Genomic DNA, 2,567 nt, shown 5'->3' on the forward strand with positions numbered 1-2,567 from the left:
TTTCAAGTTTAATCTAACGATATTCTTTAAAGTAATAATTCAGTGTTTTCAATAAAAACCTTTTTACACAAAATATATTTCAATGGAAACTTTGTTGAACACTTCAAAGAATTAGGATTTATGGATGATATGATCGATAGCTCGGCTTATCAAACATAGAACACCAATTTGATTAAGGTAGCAATCTATTCCGACCGTAGAAAGATTGTATGCAGTTGGAAGCCTAGTAATTGCATTAAATGATAAGTTGTACATATACATAATCTAATCAAAGTTATAAGTTGCTTTCTTACTTTGTACAAGCAAGTTTTGAATTCTTCTTATTCTTAAACTTAAGTTCCTGTACTATAATCCAAACTATTGACAGAATTGGATCCTAAATCACAACAATTTATTCCATTCAAACTAAACAAAAACGTTTTTCTAATTAAACCTAAAGAAAGTGAATTTAATCTGAATTAAATAAGTTTTTACAAAATAAGCGTTCCCTGTGGGTTCGATATCTTTTATTACTACAAGCGAAAGCCGTGCACTTGCGGAAATCGCTCAATAAGTTTTTGGCACCGATGCTAGGGAACGCCAATTTTTTTTGTAAAAAAATAAATTTTTCGTATTTTATTCCGAATCTAGGTTTACATATACTTATATTAATATTTACATATAATTCATTCATTTTATAACAATTTTATTTTTTTTTATTTTTTTGTGAAGGTAATTTCAGTTCATGCGCAGTACTAGAAGTTCGGGCATTCAACCGGAATCACTCGATCCAGAAATTGAAAGAATGATTAAGAGAAATAGAAATAAAAAGAAGAACAAAGAGACACAAAATCAAGAACCACATCCAGTAATAATGGCAGTTCCTCCTAGACTTATGGATTTCGCTACACCATGAGTCAATGGTGTTACGAATAGCATAGTTAGACCCTAAATAAATGCACACCAATTTAAAATCAAACCAGCCTTGCTTAACATGTTACAAAATAGTGTGACATTTTATGGACTGCCTAATGAAAACCCTAATGCCCATTTGACCAATTTTCTTGAAATTTGTGATACTTTTAAAATTACGGACGTTTCTGCCGAAGCAGTCAAACTTCGCCTATTTCCTTTCACTTTGAAGGACAAGGCTAAAGTTTGGTTGACTTCTATGCTGGCCGGAACATTCCAAACTTGGAACCAATTAGCCTAAGCATTTTTATCCAAATATTTTTCCTTAGCCAAAACAGCGAAAATTATAAAAGAACTGACATCATTCACACAACATGAAAATGAAACCCTGTATGAAGCATGGGAACGTTTCAAAGAACTTCAACGTTTATGCCCACATCACCATTTGCCCTATGAACTTTTAATGCAAACATTCTATAATGGAATAAATCCCACAACCAGAGGTTCATTAGGTGCTATGTCGGGAGGGTTATTTATGAAGAAGACGTCTGCTGGCCAAAACAGCGAAAATTATAAAAGAACTGACATCATTCACACAACATGAAAATGAAACCCTGTATGAAGCATGGGAACGTTTCAAAGAACTTCAACGTTTATGCCCATATCACCATTTGCCCGATGAACTTTTAATGCAAACATTCTATAATGGAATAAATCCCACAACCAGAGGTTCATTAGATGCTATGTTGGGAGGGTTATTTATGAAGAAGACGTCTGCTGAAGTGAAAGAACTTTTAGAGGAAATGGCAATTAACAGTAGCATGTGGCCTACCGAACGTGCACATACACCAGTTACTCCAAAACCATCGTCCTCGACTTCGTCACCAATTAAAGGTATAGTTAATCTTGACCCTATCGCAATGTTACAAGCCCAATTTTCTGCGCTTTCGCACAAAATTGACAAGTTTATGACACCGTGTGACATTAATGGAAGCCCCATCCAAGTTGATATGGATTATAGTGGTGCGGATGAGGTGGAACAGGTAAATTTTGTCTGAGGACAAAATCAAATCAATAACCCTTATTCAAATACCTATAATCCCGGATGGAGAAATAACCCTAGCTTTAGTTGGAAAGAGAATAACAATACTGGTGCCAATCATGGTAGAACTAATAATTACCAAAATCAATCAAGGGACACTATTGGCACATTATTTTCTAAAATTGATAAATTTATAGATACTATCGGTGGTAAAATTAACAACCACGATGAAGGTTTTAAACGAATTGAGAACAAGTTTGATCAATTAATTAAGAACCATTCGTCTAGCATCAATTTAATCCTGTTGTAAATTTTGATAATTTTATGATTTTAATGTTAAAATTATTGTTGCACCCTTGTTGTTATGCCTTTTTTGTTATATACCACTTCGCAGATTTCGCAATATGCAAAGTAGTTAATACAAAAAATTGAAAACTATTTTAATACACAAAAGTATATATCTTTTTTTAGAACAAATATATATCTAATATGTAGTGTAATCAAAATTTATTTATCATTTAGAATAAACAGCCAGTGGCTTTTATAATTAACTGCATTTCTAAAATTTATTTTTATTGTTAAATAATTTGAAATTTTAGAAAAGCGAAAGTATGTTATTTTATAATTTCATTTT

General features: G+C 32.3%; 2 non-coding genes across 2 annotated transcripts; both read right to left on the bottom strand.

The window, feature by feature from the left end:
• Positions 1–1,231: 1,231 nt before the first annotated feature.
• On the bottom strand, positions 1,232–1,338 carry LOC136215849 (small nucleolar RNA R71). Its single transcript, XR_010682852.1, has one exon. It is a non-coding gene; the product is annotated as a small nucleolar RNA R71 (small nucleolar RNA).
• Positions 1,339–1,457: 119 nt separating this feature from the next.
• Positions 1,458–1,564, bottom strand: LOC136215866 (small nucleolar RNA R71). Its single transcript, XR_010682869.1, has one exon. It is a non-coding gene; the product is annotated as a small nucleolar RNA R71 (small nucleolar RNA).
• Between the last annotated feature and the right edge of the window lie 1,003 nt (positions 1,565–2,567).

This window comes from Euphorbia lathyris, chromosome 1 (genome assembly GCF_963576675.1).
Source record: "Euphorbia lathyris chromosome 1, ddEupLath1.1, whole genome shotgun sequence".
Lineage (NCBI taxonomy): Eukaryota > Viridiplantae > Streptophyta > Magnoliopsida > Malpighiales > Euphorbiaceae > Euphorbia > Euphorbia lathyris.